Source organism: Anolis sagrei, chromosome 6 (assembly GCF_037176765.1).
Source record: "Anolis sagrei isolate rAnoSag1 chromosome 6, rAnoSag1.mat, whole genome shotgun sequence".
Taxonomy (NCBI): Eukaryota; Metazoa; Chordata; class Lepidosauria; order Squamata; family Dactyloidae; genus Anolis; species Anolis sagrei.
The window spans coordinates 131,828,783-131,849,296 of NC_090026.1; the positions used below are offsets into that span (position 1 = coordinate 131,828,783).

The 20,514-nt window shown below is 44.2% G+C and overlaps 1 protein-coding gene across 14 annotated transcripts in view; it reads left to right on the forward strand.

Moving 5' to 3' along the window:
- LOC132779080 (microtubule-associated protein 2-like) overlaps positions 1–20,514 on the forward strand; it is a 229,542-nt gene that overhangs the window by 53,177 nt on the left and 155,851 nt on the right. For all 14 annotated transcript variants that reach the window (XM_060782772.2, XM_060782774.2, XM_060782770.2 and 11 more), the window contains exon 3: positions 17,424–17,472. The gene's annotated coding sequence lies outside the window, so the exon portion shown is untranslated. The remainder of the gene's footprint in view (positions 1–17,423; positions 17,473–20,514) is intronic.

Consider the following 20,514-nt stretch of genomic DNA (forward strand, 5'->3'; position numbering starts at 1 on the left):
GAGCTTTTGTGTAGCACTGAAATGTCTCTAAGTAAAAGAAATGTTCTGGTATAGCAGCTGCTTGTTTTAAGATGGAGGTGATTCTTGTTCTGTTTTTCCTTTGGCAGTAATCTAAGGAGCGTTCCTTCCCCAGGTCTTCACTGACCTTTAACAAATGGAGAGCATTAGGTTACGATAATAGGCTGTAACCTCCTGTTCCGGGAGTGATAGCTCTTTGTTCTCTCCAGCACTTCAAGAGCTCAGTCGTGGTGATTTCCAGGGTCTAGTTACCTCAGTGAAGAAACAGAAGCACTTGCAAACCGTGAAGATTGAAATCCAAGCAGGCAAAGGTCATAGGCAGCACCTGGGAACAGCCCTCCTGCCAGCTTGAGGAGCTGTCTCTTTCAGGCTCCTTCAGGCTGCTTCTGGAGGTGGAGGGGCTGCTGTTGAGCATTGGTCTGGATGGAAGCCCAAGACCAGCTAGGACCAACCCCTGAAAGGATTCTGGCGCATTTGCATCATCAGGACTCCTCTGTGTCAGAACCACCTCCAGCCCTGAGAAATAGTAAGATAGCAATAATTATTAAGCATTTTAGAAATAATATAGGCTTGTTATATGCACTTACTTGGGAGTAAGCTCCACTGAACACATGGAGGGGGTTCCTAGTACACACTGCACTTGGAAGAGCCTTCATATTCAAGGGTGTTTCTTTGATAATGACGGGAAAACTAATTTGTCCTCCACCAGAAAATGGACAAAACAACAACAACAACCTGTCTGCCAGTTCCAAGTTTTTACACTTTATGAACCGTTCCATCATCCTTGGCCTTTGGAGAAGATCATTCTGCAGAAGAGCAGCCAAGATGGCTCCATGTGAGGTACCAGATCTGATTTTTCTTCAAATCCAAGATGTTTGGATTTCTCAAATACCTCAAGTTTGTTATCGACTGCCATCAAGTTCAGTTTCTTACAGTGATCCCAGGAATGAGAGCCCTTTGAGTTGTCTTGTTCTCAACAGCTCTGCTTAGGTCTTGCAGAATCAAAGTTTTGCTTGATGGAGCATCTCCATTTTTAGTGTGGTCCCCTCCTTTTCTTGTTTCCTTCTATCTTAAAAAGCATCATTTTTTAGGAGTCCTGTCTTCTCAGGTTATGGTCAAAGTATGTTAATCTCAACTGGCCATTTTGACCTCCATGGAGAAGTTGGCTGGATGTCAGTTAACAAGTTCCCCAAACTGTCAGGCAGTCAGAATTCAGTCATTGTCATGAAAAGAAGTGAATAATGAAGATCCAAACCTGGAATTTTAGAGATCTAATACTGTACATAGTGTTACATAATTTTGTTAGAAATGAGTTTGGGGCACTACATTTGTGAACAACTCCTATTGCACATTTTATTCATTAAAATTGATTTCTTTCCAGGTTCTTCTGGGTCTCCTCCAAGCCTTTATGCGTATGGCACTGTAAAGAAAATGTCAGTATGCGTTAAGACACTGAAGCATAGATTCTAGAACAGAGATTGGCTGGGCTGGGCTTGGCTTTTGGTGGATCTGCTCAGCCGTATGGGCTTGTATTTTTGAGTTCGAGTTGAATTTCTGCCAGGCCCTGGTGCATTGCTCTCTTATTCTGGAGGATAGAAGGGAATGGATGTGGTGTGGTCTCCTTCTGAATCCATCTGGTGATGAGGAGCCCTTAACAACAAGAAGGTCTGGCTTTGCTTGCACTGTGGGAAAAGAAATGTTCTTGCATTCATCAGTTGCTTGGCACAGGATAGGGATACCTCAGGTAACATACCCTTTGGCAAAGTCTTTTGATACCCACCGTCAACTCCTCTGTGTACCTGGAACTCTTTTTTAGCAGCTGAGGATGATAACTGCCGATCCAGTTCTGAGCACAATTCAAAGTGCTGGTTTTGACCTTTAAAACCCTCTACAGCGCCAGCCCAGTGTCCGAACGTATCTCCTTCTATGTCCCACCACGGAGTTTAAGATCTTCTGGGGAGGCCCTGCTCTCGGCCTCACCTTTATCACAAGTGAGACTGGTGGGGACGAGAGACAGGGCCTTCTCAGTGGTGGCCCCTCGACTGGAATTCACTCCCCGGGGAAATTAGGTCTTCAACATCCCTCCTCTCCTTCAGGAGAAAGCTGAAGACATGGATATGGGACCAGGCATTTGGGTAGTCTGGCAGGGTAACAAGGTAATGATGACTAGAGTTGGAAAGGACTATGGCAATGCTAAACGGATTGACGGATTTTAGAACACGATGAATGCAGGCTATAGAGCGGTTTTAGTTGATATTGTATTGTGTTGTATTGTACTGTATTAATTGTCTGTTTTTAATCTATTGTGTTACTGCTATTGCATTTTATTGTAATTGTGGGCATTGAATTCTGCTGGATGTAAGCCGCCTTGAGTCCCCCCAGGGGGTGAGAAAGGCGGGGTAGAAATGACCGAAATAATAGTAATAATAATAATAATAATAATAATAATAATAGTAATAATAATAATAATAATAATAATAGAAGCCTGGAGAAACACAAGACTTTCCGTCCATGGTTGCAGTGCTTTCTCTGCCACAAAAAAATGTTAGCTGAGAAACAACAGGATTATACTCTCTCGGATGCTGCGTGCAGCAGGCAAAGGATACAGCAGCTGCCTCTACAGTCCCTTACAGTTCATGTGTGGACAGGGCAGTAGAGAGGAAAAATAAGGAGAGATAAGCCTACCTCTCTGATTTCATTTCGCATGTGCATATTGTTAGTTTTGGTTAAAGGTTTGCTGTAGGATTGTCAACTGTTCTTCTTCTTTTGAGGCATTGGGATTCTTTTTATTATCTTTGCCTCTGGTACCAAACCTTCTGTGAAAGAAATGACTATATCTAGTTCATTAATGCAGGTATGGCTGTATAAATCCAGCTGAGATGCCTGTGTTAAAACATTTCAGCCTCTGGGTGGAAGGGAAGGGTGATGGGGTCTCCTTGGGGAGTGGGATTTCCCAACAGTCCTCCTTGGGGCCGGTGTTTGCCGACGGGTGTCTGATTCTGAGAGGAGCTCTCACGCAGGTTTGCTCTTCTTCAAGCCTCTGATCTGAGTGATAAAGAAGGGATCAGCAGAGGCAGCTGAGCCTCAGATTTAGGGACTTACTAAGATGGCTTCCCCTAATTCTTGGCTGCTGAAGGGCAACCCGTCACACGCAAAATGAGTGGAGCAGGGAGGGAATGTTCAAAACGTGGCTCCTGACCTCCTTGGGGTCCAAATGAGGGCCGGGCAGAAGGAGAGAGGGAAAGGCTTTCTTGAAAGAGGTCAGTAAGTTTTCAGAAAGGGCCAGAGACAAGGCCATTATGGTCTCAAGATGCATCTTTGAAGGGCAGACGGACTGGTGAAAGGGACTGTTGTGGGGCAGTTGTCTGTGGGATTTTGGGGTCACAGAAGTCATAGTCGTGGGAGATCAGCAGATTTATGGTTCCATGCTGTAGCTATAGTATCATGTTGTTGTGTTTTGATGTCAAGCCAACTCATGATAATGCTAAGCCTGGGAAGATACAAGTCATGAAGTTGCCCTACCTACTTCCTTGATGGAGACAATGCAGCATCAGAGCCCTCTCCCTCTTTTTCTGTTGCCCTCTTCTTTGTCAAGCATGTTGATCTTTTCTAATTAGTACTTTTGGCTCATGACAGGTCCAAAACATGGCAGTCACAATGGAGTCGTTTTTGCTTCTAGTGGGAGCAGTGGCGCTAATTCCCAGTGGCAGGGATCTTGCCTGAAGAAGCTACACATAGCAGTGCTTTCTGCAGAACTCTTCTACTGCTGGTCATTTAACATCCCTGGCCCCACTTTTTGAATGGTTTCCGCAACACCCCAAGGCCATTCTGTGGCTTGTAGAGGATGGAGGGTGGGAGAATTGGAGAAGCGCCTGGCTATGCCCCTGTAGCCAGGCAGGAAATGGTCACCAAGTATGTGATAGCCTTCCAAATACTCCTAAGCAGATGTTGGAAGCCTTTCCTGCCTGGCACCAACACATTGACAGGTATTTTTCTGAACACCTCCCCCTGCTCTTGTTCTCTATCAGTCACAGAATGGCTTTGGGCTGCACCAGCTCAATGGTAAGTCTGTGGGAAGGGGCTCTGGGTCGTTGCGGAGAGAGGAAGGAAATACAGTGTTCACTGTGACCAAAACAAGACAGACAGAGGCATAAGATGGATTGAGGGCTCCCTGTGCCACTCACGGGATTCCAGCCAAGATGTGTGTGTTGTGTTGTTTATTCACCAGTGACTTTGAGGCCTCATTCAAACAAGGAGTTCTTTTGGAGTCCACACACACACACAGTGCCATAGATACTACTCTTTGATTTTGTGGGGTTTTTTTTGCTGATACTTTGAGAAATTGCATTTTAGAAGGAAATATTGCCTTCTTCTCTGTTGCTTGGACATATTTCAATCCATGAACAGTATTTGCTAAAGTCTTGGAACCTATTGGGCTAGCCAGCGGTTCTCAACCTGGGGTCCCCAGGTGTTTTTGGCCTACAACTCCCAGAAATCCTAATAGCTGATAAACTGGCTGAGATTTCTGGGAGTTGTAGGCCAAAAACATCTGGGGACCCCAGGTTGAGAACCACTGGGCTAGACGGATCTATCCCCCCCCCCCCATACACACACAGACACAGACACCCAATTAGTTTATAATGGAAGGCACATCTTCTTCACAAGCACAAATTTTGTAAACATTGACTGCTCAAAAATATGGTGCTAAGACTCTTGTGTGGATTTGTGCAGAATATTCCAGTTGGTTCTTCCCAGAGCAGACCCATCGAATCCAACAGGATCTGCTTTGCTTTACACTGACAATTTCCACTCATCTCTGTGCCTGTTTTAGGTGAAACTGTGGATCCTAGTTCATGAAACCCTTCCTTTATTTGTGGTTTTGACTGCAGACTTCCACCCTGGGCCTCTGTTTGCTCTGTCAGTCTTCTTACTTAGCAGAGGAGAGAATTAGAAATCTTATCCTCTTAAACATACCACTTTAGGTAGGTCACAAAACTATATCCTTCCCCCGTGGGTCATCTGTCCTGCATTTTGTGACTTGTACCCTCCTCTTAGTCATCATGACTTGGGACTTAAATCCAGTTGAAATGAGGAGCATGGAATTCAAATCTGCTTGCCCAGGGTTGGGGTTTGGTTGCAGTTATTTACTTTGCAGAAGCCAGTGAATGAGTGGCAGAAGATGTGCCTGCCTGGAGAGTGCATTTGGAGTTTAGGAAGTTCCCCTTTTGCTTCAAGTGTTTCAAAGGAGGGATTAATGTGCTTGGCTTTGCCGGCAAGCAACATGCCTGACTTTGAACCTGAGGGACCAGATTCATAAACTTTATTATGTGCAATGCTCTATAACAGTGGTTCCCAACCTGTGGTCTGTGGACCATCAGTGGTCCACAAGAACGAAAATATGGTGTGCGTCCAAACGATTAATACCCCTTTGCTTTGAAACCATGAGGCAACGAGAGCGATTGGTCTTGTGAAATCCTCTTCTAGTGGGATGTTGGGAGGGGAGAGACTGACTACCCATGAAAGATTACTATGACCACATCAGCACTAGATTATTATATATGGTTTTCTGTGGGCAAGTAGGTGGCAGCTACTAAATGACATATGTTCTGTATCAGAAACTAGAACTGATGTGGTCTATCCAATGCAATTTTCTGAATCAGTACCCCACATACCTAAACTGCATCTAAAGTTGACCAAAAACTGATTTGTAACCCTTTGGTACTAATGTTGGAAAATAGTCCTTAGTCAAAATGGTGCCTGGTGTAAAAAAGGTTGGGAACCACTATAACCATTTGAAGGTTATAGCAAAATTTGCCTTATGGTGCTTTGAATCTGTTCATCCAGGTCAGTAATATCTGCAGTGACTGGTGACGATTCTCCAGGCTTTGCACAGGAACCTTTCCCAGCCTTATCTGGACGTGTAGATCATATCTGTCTGTGCCAGGGATGTACCCTTGGCCCTCATTTACACAGTCCTTATCTTAATATTGCAAGTTGGCTGTGAACGTAAAAACATAAGAGTCTCATAATCAGTAGAATTCAACATTGGAGACTTTCATGCTGGAAATTCTGGGACTTGTAGTTTGTGAAATCCTTCTCTGCTGAAGGTATCCCCAACCTCTTTGCTTTCAAAATAGCAATGTCTCTCTGTGTTGCATAACATTAAGGATATTGCTTTTCATACAATCTTTTTTCTAGTATTCAGTCCTGCCAAGATGTAGTTTGCAACTTATTGTAATGCAGTTCTCCTGACATTTGGCTCCTATTCCTTTTGGAGACTATTTTTATGTTATTTATTTATCGTGTTTATTTATATCCTGCTTTTTCTCTCCACAAGGAGACTAAAAAAATGGCTACAAGGAGACTCAGAGCTAGACTTAAAACCTCATCACTTTTGGTTATTCACATTTCTGTTTCCTGATGTAGTCTGTGGTGAAAACAAGGCGCATGAGCAGATTTTGCAGAGAGATTAGCGTTGGTTCTGATAGCATTCATATAGAAATACTTTTGCAAGGGCAGTATGATTTCCCTGCACTGTGTATAGTTAACTAATATGGAAACACTTTAAAAATTCAAAATCCGGTCCTGGTGCAGAAAGCAAATATTTTGACTCATTATGAGCTCTGAGGCTCCCTAACTACTTGCAGTGGAAGGAAATGATGAAATAACTTCCTCAGTCCTGGGTCTTCCTTTGTGTGAAATTTAGGACTACTATTTAGATGAATAATATAGTTTATTTAAATGACCCCCCCCCCCTTGTCCTAGCAAAGCAACTCATAGCAGAGATCTAAGCAAAGCACAACTGAAGAACAAGGATGGCAAAAAGTAGTCAATAAAGGGAGGAAAACTAACTGAAACACGACTCATTTAAAACTACATTAAACATTTTAAAAACATAATAATAAACGAAATCCTCTGACTGAAAGATGCTTCTCTGCACAACCGTTAATGTCAATTGACTGTTTAAATAAAAGAGCATAAATATTCCTGAACTTAACACTCTCATAATAATAATAATAATAATAATAATCATCATCATCATCATCATTTATATATCACCACCATCTCCCCAAAGGGACTCGGGGCGGCTTACAAAGGTATGTAACACACAACAGGTAAAAAAAGTACATAAGTATAAAAAAAGTCACATAAAATTATAACAACCCCTGTTAATACATATGGCATAAAATCAAAATAATACAATTTTAAAAACAGCAGTAGATAAAACTAGCTGCCATCAATTCACAAAGTGCCAAGTGTCAGCTTCATATGGGTCCATTCAGCCTACTCGAGGTCAAAAGCCTGTATGAATATCCATGTTTTCAGGTTGGAACAGAAGAATTGAAGGGTAGGGCTAATCTAATCTCTTTTGGGAGGGTATTCCAGAGCCGGGGGGCCACCACTGAGAAGGCCCACTCTTGCCCCCACCAATTGCACTTGAGATGGTGCTGGGACTGAGAGGAGGGTCTCCCCTGTTGATCTCCCCTGTATTCTCACGCCCATTCATAGAAAGAGATGCGGTCTTGAAGATAGGTTGGACCCGAAGCGTATAGGGCTTTATAGATAATCACCTGCACCTTGAATTGAGCCCAGAAACTTGTTGGAAGCTAGTGGACCTGCTTCAGCAGGGGCGTCATATGTACCTTGCAGCTAGATCCAGTTAGTAATCTATAGCCTATTTCATGCTGAAGTACTTTGGCCACATCATGAGGAGACAGCAAAGCCTAGAGAAGACAATTATGCTGGGGAAAGTGGAAGGCAAAAGGAAGAGGGGCCGACCAAGGGCAAGATGGATGGATGGCATCCTTGAAGTGACTGGACTGACCTTGAAGGAGCTGGGAGTGGTGACGGCCGACAGGGAGCTTTGGCGTGGGCTGGTCCATGAGGTCACGAAGAGTCGGAGACGACTGAACGAATGAACAACAACAACATTTCATGTATTTGGGCTCTTTCTCTTTCCAAGCTGAGAATTAATTCTTTCCAGTCCATCCTGCCGTTTTGGGAAATGCTCATAAATGCCTGATGAGCCCCAGGTGACCTTTGGGAATGAAGAAGGAGCCCTTTGCGACCAATTGTCTGTTTGATGTGGAGTCCATCTAACCACATTCTGTTCAGCCGAACGAGGAGGCTGCTTTTTGAAGTTTGGTACAGATAAGGAACTGAGAATAGGACCATAACTTCCGCCTCATGTTCTCCTTCAAAGAAATCAATGTCCCAGCCAGTTAGGTTTCTTTGAATGACTTCATGAGACCTTGGGCCAATTATTATTCTTTAATCTGACTTCATGAGAACCTCAGATGCAAGCGGTGAGTGCCTTTTCCCCCAGTCTGTTCCCAAATATTTCCTGAAGTCATTGCTGGACTTCTCAGTCAACTTGGCAATGAAAAGCCTTCAGGCATTATAACTGGGGCTGTGATTTACCTCTGCAGCCCTGTTTCTAGCAACAAGGGCTTGTTTAATTTTCCCAAATTAGCAGGGAATGGAGACTCTCGAAGCATGTGTCGAAGGCAGTCCTTCGCCTCCCTCCTCCGTCCTGCGTGTTCCCAGCTCCTCTCTCTTGGCAGGGGCTTTGTGGAGATGGAAAGGGCCTTCTGCCTGGGATATAAATGCCTCCATTGGCTGCCTCTCAGGCTGTGGGCTTCCCAGCTCCTGCTTTGCATTTGGCAGATTGTAACCGGGCTGTGTCAAGGCCCACTTTTTGCCCGAGAAGCATCCCAATTCAGTGAGAGGTTGGAGGAACTGCAAGGAAAACCCTCCAAATGCCCCATGCCACCCTTGGTCAGCAAGATGATAGGAGATACGGCTGGGACTTGATGCAGAAAATGCACGAAAAGTGCTCAATGAAACGTTGGATCAGGGTTTGCTCAGGAGGCCAAGCCACATTGGATGGGCTTCTCTCTTAGATGGTCGGGACACAAATTGGCTGTCAAATGGTGAGAACCTGCAGGCATTTGCGGGAAAAACAATCCACCTTATTTTAAAAACAATACACAGCTTCCTGCCAAAGCCTTTCTACATTTTGGTTTCCCAAGGTTCAATTTGGGTTTGGGAAGACATGTCATTTCCCCAGGCTGTTATTTTTTAAAATAAAAAGTACAACTCTCAAGTCTCTTTAGAGCAGGGTTTCTAAACCTTCTGAATGCCACGACCTCTTAATACAGTTCCTCATGTGGTGCTGACCCCCAACCATAACATTATTTTCGTTGCAGCTTCATAACTTCATAATTTCTGCAATGTAAATCGCCTGGAGCATCTCGGATGGAGGGCGATTAATAAGTAATTAAAGATGATGATGATGATGATGATGATAACTGTAGTATTGCTACTGTTATGTATCGTAATGTAAATATTGGATATGCAGGATGTATTTTCATTAATTGGACCAAATTTGGCACAAATACCCCATATGCCCAAATTTGATTTTTGTCATTTCGGAATTGTAGTTTCTGAGATTTATAGTTCACCTACAATCAAAGAGCATTCTGAACTCCGCCAACGATGAAATTGAACCAAACTTGGCACACAGAACTCCCATGACCAACAGAAAATACTGGAAGGGTTTGGTGGGTTTTGGAGTTGTAGTTCACCTACATCTATAGAGCACTGTGGACTCAAACCATAATGGATCTGGATCAATATGCCAAAATGTGAACACTGGTGGAGTTTGGGAAAAATAGACCTTGACATTTGGGAGTTGTAGTTCCTGGGATTAATAGTTCACTTACAATCAAAGAGAATGTTGAACCCCACCAATGATAGAATTGGGCCAAACTTCCCACACAGAACTCCCACAACCAACATAAAATACTGTTTTCTGATGGTCTTTGGCAACTCCTCTGACACCCCCTCGCAATTCCTCTAGAGATCCCGCCCCCCAGGTTGAGAAACACTGCTTTAGAGCAATGGTCAATGGTCAAAAGCGTAGTGAGGCTGCATTAGTCCTCAATAGACCTTTGAAGGTGGCACTTCTCTCCTGTATAAAAATTCACCTTTTTTTGCTTCAAAATGTCTACTAGAGCTTGTAGAGGGACTATTCTAAGCCTAGGAAGATGGTCTGAACACCAGGAAGTGATCAGGAAGTTACTTCTAGGTTATGTCTTGCTTTCATTTGTTTTGGTTTTTCAGGAATGGCAAAACAAGTGGTGCCGCTTTGAGCATTCTCCCAGAAGATCACTCTTGGGGATTTTACAAAGGTAGCAGAGCATGCATTTCCCTTGACACGGGCTTATAGGTTGCCAAAGAATGCAGTGTAGCTGGTTTTCCAGTTCTCCTCTCGAAGCCACTTGCCTGGCGGAGCTCTTCAAAAGCTTTTCCCAGCTGTGCAGGATTTCCTTCACCTAGAGGTGCAAACCATACATATTTCTCTTGCTAATTGCTTGTTGTTGTTATGAGCCATCAAGCTGTATCTTAATGCTTGGCAAAACATATTCACACCAGGTTTGTCATGGCCTTCCTCTGAGGCTCAGAGGGCTTTGCTCAGGGTCTCTTTCCATGGCCGAGAGTATTCACATATTGCCCCACTGCCCCAGGCTGGCTCTCAGTCAGTTGCCCTTTAAACTAAATGTTCTATTCTCATGATGTTTAGGAATGGTATCTTGAAGTTCCCTTTTGTGGCGAGCACACTTTGCCTACCATCTATAATGTGGGATTGTTGCTGTGTTATGTTGAAAAGTCCTGGCGAAATATTTCAGGAAGTAGAACGGTGTTGTGGTATTTTTGAAGCAGGACTGGCCAATATTTATTTATTTATTTCACTTGTATACCGCTTTTCTCACCCCACATCTCAATATGTGAGGTCTCAGGATATTTCCCTCCACAGTAAGACCAAATTTATTTTTTTTATTTATTTATTTACTCTATTTGTATACCGCCTTTCTCAGCCTATCGGCGACTCAAGGTGGTTTATCACAAATCAGTACACATAATATCATAATAGGTAAAGGTAAAGGTAGTCCCCTGACATTAAGTCCAGTCATGTCTGACTCTGAGGTGTGGTGCTCATCTCCATTTCTAAGCCGAAGAGCCAGCATTGTCCATAGACACCTCCAAGGTCATGTGGCCGGCATGACTGCATGGAGCACCGTTACCTTCCCACCGGAGTGGTACCTATTGATCTACTCACATTTGCATGTTTTCGAACTGCTAGGTTGGCAGAAGCTAGGGCTGACAGTGGAAGCTCACGCCGCTCCCCGGAATCGAACCTGCGACCTTTCGATCAACAAGCTCAGCAGCTCAATGCTTTAACCCACTGCGCCACCGGGGGCTCCACAAATACCATTGTGTTTCATTACTGTTGCAATTTATGGGGGAAATTGAGGCACTGGGTTGCTGCGAGTTTTCTGGGTGTATGGCCATGTTCCAGAAGCATTCTCTCCTGACATTTCACCACATCTATGGCAGACATCCTCAGAGATTGAGGGACCTGTTGGAAACGATAGGCAAGTGAGGTTTATATATCTGTGGAATGCCCAGATTGGGAGAGAGAACTCTTGTCTGCTTGAGGCAAATGTGAATGTTGCAATTGGCCACCTTGATTTGCATTGAATGGCCTTGCAGCTTCAAAGCCTGGCTGGTTACAGCCTGGGGAAATCCTTTGTTGGGAGGTGTTAGCTGGCCTTGACTGATTGTTGTCTGGAATTCCCCTGCTTTTTGGGTGCTGCTCATTATTTACTGTCCTGATTTTAGAATTTTTTTAATACTGGTAACCAGATTTTGTTTAATACTGGTAATCAGATTTTGAACAAAATCTGGCTACCAGTATTAAAAAAACTCTAAAATTAAAACAGCAAAACAGCAGAGGGAAAACAATCTGGGACATCTAATCACCTCTCAACAAAAGATTGCTCCAGGCACTGCCAGGCTATGAAATGCTAATCAAGGTGGTCAGTGAAAACATTTACACCTAGCTCCAGCAGACAAGAGTTCTTTGCCCCACCTTGGTCATTCCACAGATATATAAACCCATTTTCCTAGTTCCAACTGACCTCACTACCTCTGAGGATGCTTGCCATAGATGCAGGTGAAACCTCAGGAGAGAATGCCTCTAGAACATGGCCATATAGCCCGAAAAAACCTACAACAACCCAGATTTTGTTCATTTTCATGGCTTCCTCCATTCTGGTGAAATTATCCACCTACTTGTGGATTTCAATAGCTTCTCTGTGTAGTCTGACATAGTAGTTGTTAGAGTGGTCCAGCATTTCTCTGAGGATGCCTGCCATAGATGTGGGTGAAACGTCCAGAGAGAATGCTCTGGAACATGACCGTGCAGTCCGGAAAACTCACAGCAACCCAGTGATTCTGGCCATGAAAGCTTTTGACAACAAAATGGCTTAATTTTGAATAGTATGGGATTCTGGGATGCAAAATGGGTGGGGTTTTTGTTTTGTTTGTTATATTGTCAAGCATTTCTGTGTGGTTTTGCAGGAGACACTGCCTCCCCAAGGTGCCTTGGAAAAAATGCAGGGTGTTTGGGTGCTTTAAGAGACTTGTGGGGAGCTTCAAAGACCACAGAAATGAATATGGGGTCCACATGCAGCCTGCTATAAAAGTGCCATAAGATTGTTAACTTGCAGCTTCATGCTTGCTCATTCGAGTCCAAAAATACTATGAAATCTCTGTAGGATTGTATGTTATTGCTCTGTTGGTTGCAGCATAGACATCCAATATGGCTCCTTCTCTGTGAAATCTGCAGTATTGTCCTTACTGAGCATTTTAATTCAAGTGAACAGCTCTTTACCTTTTTCAGGGTGACTTTATTTCTCTTCTGTGGATCTTTAGGTGGCTGTGAGGAGCTATACATCTTTCTTGATGATCCTCTTTTAATGCATTATGTGTAAGCCTTCAATGTTTGGTATTAAATCCAGAGTTTCTTTGAAACTGAACCATTGCTGTAATTGAATCTTTTATAACAAAAGTGTGGTGCTTTTTAATGTTTTTTTAAAAAATGATTTATCCTGCCCTTTGCGGCAGTAATTTGAGCTGAAGCAGAGATGTGTCTGAAACTTGGCTGCCATATCTTTCTGGAAAGTGAGCCTGCCCTTTCTCCAGCCTAAATGCTTGATTTAAGACCGCAGCCTGTCAGGGCGCTGGCAAAGAGCCCGGGAGAGGATGGTCTTAGCCAAGAGGTGAATTGTATTGAGTTCCATCTTTTGACAAGGTAGGATCACTCCTCAGGAAGCAGACCTGGTCGCCGGATTAGAAGCAAAAAAGCCAAGCTGCTTCCAAAGAGATGGAAGACTGTTAAGCAAACCCCACAAGAATAAGGAACAGTGTCATCTCTATCTTGGCTTTTTGAAAATTTTCCAGCCCATTCCCCAAATGACCATTTGGCTCTTCAATTCTGCAGTTGCCAGAACCAACCCTAATTGTTAAGGTGAAAATCCACTTGCATTTTCCTGAAAGTGGATAGCAGAAGGAGAAAACATGGAGGCAGTGACAGATTTTGTATTTCTAGGTGCAAAGATGAGTGCAGATGCAGATTGCAGCCAGGACACCAGAAGACATTTCCTTCTTGGGCGGAGAGTAATGATCAAATAGTGAAGAGTAGAGACATCACACTAGCAACAAAGATCCGCATAATCAAAGCAATGGTATTCCCCGTAGTCACCTACGGATGTGAGAGCTGAACCATAGGGAAGGCTGAGTGAAGGAAGATAGATGCTTTGGAACTGTGGTGTTGTTCTTGCCTTGGACCGCAAGAAGATCCAACCAGTCCATACATCAGGAAATAAAGCCCGACTGCTCATTGGAGGGAAGGATAGTAGAGGCCAAGATGAAGTACTCTGGCCACATCATGAGAAGACAGGAAAGCTTGGGGAATACGGTTATGCTGGGGAAAGTGGAAGGAGGAAGGAAGAAGGAAGAGGGGCCGACCAAGCCTGAAAATGTTACAGAAAATGAACACGTCAAGCTACTCTGGGACTTCCAAATTCAGACAGAGTTTTGGAACACAAGACTCCTGACCTCACGATCGTGTTAAAAAACAACGTATGGATTGTTGTTGTTGTTATTATTATTATTATTATTATTATTATTATTATTATTAGAAATCATGTGATTGCTGATTGGTTCCATATCTGCAGAGTAAACAGTGAACTTCTCTGTAGGGCTGGGAAGCCTAATGCAAGCTTAGAAAGCAGGCCAACACTACGATCAGATACCTTCAGACCTTGAAGTATTTCATTTCTACTCAGAAAAAAACAACCTTTTGTGTTGTGTAGAGTTTATGGGGTCTCCTTCTCTAGTAGTCTCCAGAAAGACGTTGGGCAGTCAACCCTGAGGATGCTCTGGCTGGAGATCTTACACGGACTGATGATGGCCCATGGCCCATGGATCTAGGGTCATATCATTGTTCTGTTGTTGGCTGCCCTCTATTACTATGAATAATTTGGCTGAGATCGAGCAGTTCCGCTTGGGGTTTGCAGATTGTGTTTGTGTCCTTTGAGCTTTGCTGACAGAAGCAGAACTGGGCTCTGAAGTCAACTTCCTTCTCCATCCCTCCTCCTGCCCACATTTGCAGTCTGTTCTCCCTCCTCCGTCATCTGCTCCCTTTTTAAAAAAGTTTGCTTCCAATTGGCTGTCAAACTTAATAAACCCAGTACTGATAATAATTCTGCAACTCTTTCTGTCCTGAAAATAGAGCACGCTTGATAGGAAATGTCCAATCATGGAAGCTTTACTGGATGGGGGAGAAGAGTGGGTGAGGGGAATGAGAGGTTGGCAGGCACCGGGGTCAGGGAAAATACACAACCCAAATTGCCCTGTTTTAAAAATGTGATCCTTTTTATGCCAGCAGAAGCCCAAATGTTGCCCTGAAGCAGTTGAATTTTAGAGCAGGTTAAAAGGTGAACTGTAAGTGAGTCTGCACAAATCTCGCCTTTCCTGGCATATATCGATTAGCTGTAAATGTAGTGGAGGGACAGAGCTCGAGCTCAACGAGGCACATGGAGGCACTGAATGGCACCCTCTCGAAGCCCAGGACGTTTCTGCTCTGTTTCCTGAGCCATTGGTTTCACATTGCAGTTCTAGGCTCCCCGGGGTCTATTGACAAGGAAATCGGTTGGGCCAGACCAAATGTGTGCACGGAGGTGTGGGGAAATGGGGAGGATGCAGCAAGCTTGGTTGGAGCCCATAGGGGCTGAGAGCAGCCCCCCAGATGCTCTGGGCGGCATGTGCCCATCAGTCTGGAAAGAACTCAGCGAGGGCAGCAAGGCCATAGCCATCTATTTCAGAGCCACAGAGTGCCTTCCACGTTTTGTTCCCCAAGCCTGGCCTCACTTTCTCAGAGGATTGACTTGTGTTTGGGCAGCATAGGTACCAACTGAAAAGTGGAGCACCTGTTTCTGAAGGTAGCTCCCAAGCAAAGATGTCCACGCAGAGGATGAACATGTCAAAGGGAGAAGAGCACCTTTGCTTTCTGGATTGTCTGAATGTCCAGGGTCCTCAAACTAGTGCAATTCAGACATAGGTTGATAATGCCCTGCTTCCCTGTGCAAGTTGATCCATTGACCTTGTCTTCTAAAAATTGAATTTGAGAAAGCAAAATGCCAGTCTTTCTCTAGTCCAGACATGCCCATACTTCGGCCCTCCAGATGTAGAATCATAGAAGCATAGAGTTGGAAGAGACCTCATGGGCCATCCAGTCCAACCCCCTTCTGCCAAGAAGTAGGAATATTGCATTCAAAGCACCCCTGACAATTTCTAAGTGAAAAGCAGTGCCAGTTAGGTTGGCGTGATGCACCTTCCCTTTGATACGTTTCTCCCTTTCACCCTCCATTCATGCCTCTTCAAATTTCACAGCACTGTTGGTCACAGATGACCTCCAGTTAGAATGTTCATGTATATATAAGCTTTGGATCGCATAGGGAAGAGTGAACATCTCTATGGGGTTTGTTTGTTTTGCTGACTGTGCCTGTGTTCAGAAGGTTTCGCCTCACTTTCTGTCCCTTGGAAAAAAGTGGCTTGTTGTGGAAACAAGGATTGGTGAGAGACACCTTTCACCCATGATCATAACTTTTCCAGGAGTGAATTTCCCTTTTGGGGTCAGACTTCTCTCACTTCCTTTTGTCTTGCTCCCATTCTTAACTATGAGTTGTTTAGAAGTCGGATGTTTGTAACTCAAGGACTGTCTTATTAGTGTTTAGTACTGACGATAAATCATGGTTGGCGCATGGCATTCCTCTGCTCTGTTCTTGCTATATGTCATGATGAGTTTTACCTGAGAGGAACATGGTGTTCCTTGCGAGTTATGTCATTCTGTCACCTGTTCCTGCTTTCGGCTTCACAGCTTTGGGCTGGGTGTGGCTGGGCTTCATGGCATCATCCATGGTGTCCTTCCATTGTTCCATGCAACAAAGTTGGCAAAATACGGAGCGTAGATGATAAAATCCTTACCGGCACTATCCTTAGTCACTGTTCTGCTCATCTTTGAGTTCCCCTTTAATTTTAAAAGCAGGGTTTCAAAAATACTGAGTCTTGTTTTCCAAGAAATGTCTAAATGGGAGGGGAGGGAGTAGAAAACGATGCAGTAGATGCTTTACTACGTATCCTCTTACTTGGGGCAGTTGCCTCCGCCTTTACCGTTGACCAGGATTTTATCTTATCAGAAACTATGGCTTTCAGATGTTTTTGTTTGTAGCGTGTAGCTCTTTCCATAGAATATGCAGACTTATTGAAATGATTACGGTTTGAACAGTAGCAGAGCTGGGATCCTCTCACATATGAAGCTTTTTATTGGGAGGTTCGCAAGTACAGAGCGACGTGTGGTACAGCAAGTTTCCATTAGTGGTTGATGCAGCAGCAAGAGGAGTTGGATCGGTTTGAACTTCCTTTGGGTCTTCTGGTGTATTAATGGGGGTTAGGCCTCCTCTTTCCCTTTGTGTCCTGCACAGTTGTGTAGAGGCAGCTGGTTGCTATGCATTGTGTCAATGTATCTTGGAAGTGCTGGACGTTCTCTGGTGACATCATGGTTTGCTTGAGTAGAAGTGAGTGTGCAGGTGATTACAGCATGTGTGTGCTTTGGCCAAAAACCAAAACCAGTCCTGTGTTCACGGGTGTGGGGAAGAACTCTGTACCTTTCCAAGGGCCGGTGCGCCTTCCCTCTGCCTCGGCCTGCCTTAATGGGATGCTGCCTAGGCTATTACCTTAATTGAAGTTTATACTGAGCGGTGGGTAAGAAGCCTCCAGATCTGGATTAGGATCCTAATGACTCTCTTGACTCCTGGTTGCAGGGGGAGGAGGTGGGCGGGGGGCTGAGTAGCAGAGGAGAGGCCAATGGGCAAGGAGGGCAAGGCGCTGCAGAGGTGCGGGCAACCACGGCAGTCTGAGGACCACGTTATCCTGTGTATGTGTGCCTGCTATAAAATACTGGTCAACAGCTCCTCTTCTTTATTTTTATTCTGCAGATAAGCCGTTTGAGAGATCCAGGACATACTAAGGGATTATCTGCTTAAGGTAAGAACTGTTTTTTGCTCTGGGAACCCCGCTGTACACTTCGGCATGTGCCGGCTGTTGCCAGCCCTACAAATTAGCCCACAAGTTACAAGCCCACCTTGCTCTTATTCAGGAATTATAGGCAGCCTCAAAGGAGTCAGCTGTTGTAAGGCATCCTCGCTTGGTTGCTAGGTGCCACACAAGTGGCTTTGGCTCCTCATATGCCACGATGGAAGCCTTCCAAGTTGAGTAGGGAAAGGCGGGAGAATGTGGAGATTGTCCCCGAGACTTTGTTGTGAGGCCTTGTGGGACTATTAGGGTCATTGCATTAGGAGCAGATGAGATCTTGCTGCCTTGCCATGTAGTGGAATCTTCTGGGGATAGCTTTGCCAATGCAATATGCTGTTTCCACACTCTTCCATTTGATTATGTATCCTGAATTGTCTCCAGAATTTCTCTCATTTCAGATCTTCTTAAAGCACCCATAATGAATACTCTGCCTTAGATAATTCCCTTCCTTTGTTCTTAATCCAGTTTTTCAATACTAGTTTTTAAATACCAGGATTTTGTCATATTGGTGGCAGTGATGCATCCTGTAGGGTGGTTTGGATGCATGTGTTCAGAGCAAAGGTTAGGAGACAGGTAGCTTCGGCTTCTTGGAAATATTGCCTGTTGGAGTCATAATAGTATGTATCGTAGTCGGAGGAACTCCAGGAGATAAACATCCTTCTTGTAGCCCTGGAGCGCCTTTCTTCACTTGCACATCTCAGGAAAGTTGAACTTAGCACATCAGTCAGATCAGATTCAGACTCCATCTTATGCTTCTGTTACTCTGTGAAGCAACATGTATGTCATTATTCTGTAAATAACTTGACTTTCTGGAAGAATCAGAGATGCTGTGTGAATATCAGTTGTAGGAAGCGCCACGTGGAATGCTAAAGTGAGCAAAAATGGCATTTGGATGGCTGGCATTCTCTTCTTCAGCCTGAATGTCTTCTTCACTTCTCAAAGGCAGGGCACTGGGGCCTTCGCCCTTGTGCTCAGCCATCCTGGCAACATGTTGGCCAAAGCCCTTGGAAGCTTCTCTGTGCTGCCTTATGGCGAGAAACTTAATTTTCAAACATGAAAGCAGCAGATCTCAAGAGAGGTCATCCAGTGCCTTTTGCTGGTTTGTGTATGGAAATCAAGACCCAGACCAGGGGTCCTCAAACTTTTTCAACAGAGGGCCAGGTCACAGTCCCTCACACAGTTGGAGGGCCGGATTATAATTTGGAAAAAAAAACATGAATAAATTCCTATGCACACTGCATATATCTTATTTGTAGTGCAAAAAACAGTTAAAAATAATACAATAATTAAAATGAAGAACAATTTTAACAAATATAAACTGATTAGTATTTCAATGGGAAGTGTGGGCCTGGTTTTGGCTGATGAGATAGGATTGTTGTTGTTGCTTTTGTGAGCTTTCAAGTCGTTTCAGACTTAGGTTGACCCCGAACGAGGGCCGGGTAAATGACCTTGGAGGGCCGTATCCGGCCCCGGGCCTTAGTTTGAGGACCTCTGGCCTAGACCATCTTTAATGACCTGATCTAATATGTATTGTATAAATCAAGTGCAACATATAATAAAAGAATGTTTCAGTGGAAGTTGGTCAGTTCTGACATTGGACAAAGTTGCCAGAAGTGGAAAGTAGCCACTGGTGGTATTGGCTTGTGGTTGAAATCCAGAAAAGTAAATTCCTCAAATGTGATCAGTAGTTCACTGAAGGATGGCTCACTCTTAAGGAAGCAATCACTATCCAACAAAATGAAAAGAAGACCTGCCCTGGAAAGACCCTTCTGTGGCATTTGTGTGCGTCCATTCCACCCTCACCTGACAAGTTGCATTTTATTCTGTAAATTTGGGTCCATTTCAGGCCTTCTTTAGCCCTGTTTTCTTCCAAAACAAGGCCAGGAAGGGGGCAGTGAGGAAAAAGAGAGTGCCTGTTGTGTCCCAGATTTCCCCTCCCCCTGCAAAAGGCTGAAAACAAAGCTGGGACAATTGGGGGGCAGGGTGTGTGTCTGGGGAAATCAGCAAACAGCCTGTTTACTCCTAGCATGTGACAAAAACAGAGATTCCTAGGTTTGCCCACCAAAAATGGAAGTCCTAAGAAAAGTTGTGTTTGGTGAAAGGAATGCACCTTTGGGCAACTTGGTTTTAGTTATATTTCTGCAAAGATTACCTGACGTGGTTGATTCAGTCAATCTGTGGAATTGCTAGTTTTGTGTATTGTGGAATCACTGGGTTGTTGTAGGTTTTTCAGGCTGTATGGCCATGTTCTAGAAGCATTCTCTCCTGACGTTTCACCTGCATCTGTGGCAAGCATCCTCAGAGGTTGTGAGGTAGTTTTGAATTTAAATTTTGTTTTGAATTAAAATCTGAAATGCTACAGTTATCCCTCCACATTTATAGGCTGGACGTGTACGGATTGATTATTCCTGAATTGGATTTTAAATGTTTTCTCTGGGAATCTCTAGGTACTCCATTCCAGTTATATAGTCAGCTTCCACTAGACCAGTGGTTCTCAACCTGTGGGTCCCTAGGTGTTTTGGCCTTTAACTCCCAGAAATCCTAACAGCTGGTACATTGACTGGGATTTCTGGGAGTTGTAGGCCAAAATATCTGGGGACCCACAGGTTGAGAACCACTGCACTAGATGTTGACCATATCCTCCATGCTGGAGGACACAGATATTCCTAGAGAGGGAATCTCTAGGTTCTCTAGTTCAAATCTGTGATCGGTTTCTAGTGGATGGTAACTATAAAGTAATGCTGGAAGACATAGTTATTCCTTGAGATGTGCTAGGAATATCTCAGGTAAAAAAGGGGTTTATTATTCCAGCAAACGTGGAGGACTGACTGACTGACTTGGACTTGATCTTTTTTATCACCATTGCCATGCTACATTTGTTTCTGGCACAGGGCAAGTGGGGAGGCCTAGGAGATAACCTTTCCTATAGATTGGCTGACTCAGTTTGGTCCCAGCAATGTGTTCGAGTGACATTTTGCAATCTTGATTTGAAGA